This window comes from Eimeria mitis, genomic scaffold, assembly GCF_000499745.2.
Source record: "Eimeria mitis Houghton genomic scaffold, Emh_scaff286, whole genome shotgun sequence".
NCBI lineage: Eukaryota > Apicomplexa > Conoidasida > Eucoccidiorida > Eimeriidae > Eimeria > Eimeria mitis.
This window is the reverse complement of record NW_013571199.1, coordinates 16,126-16,622: the sequence shown is the minus strand read 5'-3', so window position 1 is coordinate 16,622 and position 497 is coordinate 16,126.

The following is a 497-nucleotide window of genomic DNA, read 5'->3' as shown; positions in this document are numbered from 1 at the left end:
TCGTTTTAAATCGATCAACAGGAAGCTAACGAACTCCTTGAGGAACAGGCACAAGCAACGGTCTGCTGGTATAGCTTGCTGCACCGTCGCTTGCTTATGCACGTCAACCGCTTGCAGTTCAATGACAGCAGCATGTCCTCTGTAATCAGAGATTTGCGTACGTAGCGGAGTTGGTGCCGCCATTGTATTTTTTTGTTATTATACTACTTTTGGGTGGCGCAGTCTGTCTTATCTGTTGGCGGCTGCTCCTAAACCTACCCACACCTGCCGCCGCAGCGACCGCCAATATAAACTTATGGACTGCATGCTTCAGCGGCTGCACTAACTACCCGGACAGTGCGAAGTTACCAAACCATCTGAGACTGGCAGCAGCTGCTGCACAGAACCCTCAGTGCATCCAAATATGCTGGAACAGCGGCTTTCTATGGTGCCCTTCTTGTCACCGGGGTTCGCACCTACTGACACTGCAATAGCTAGAAAGCAACAGCAGTTTCTCA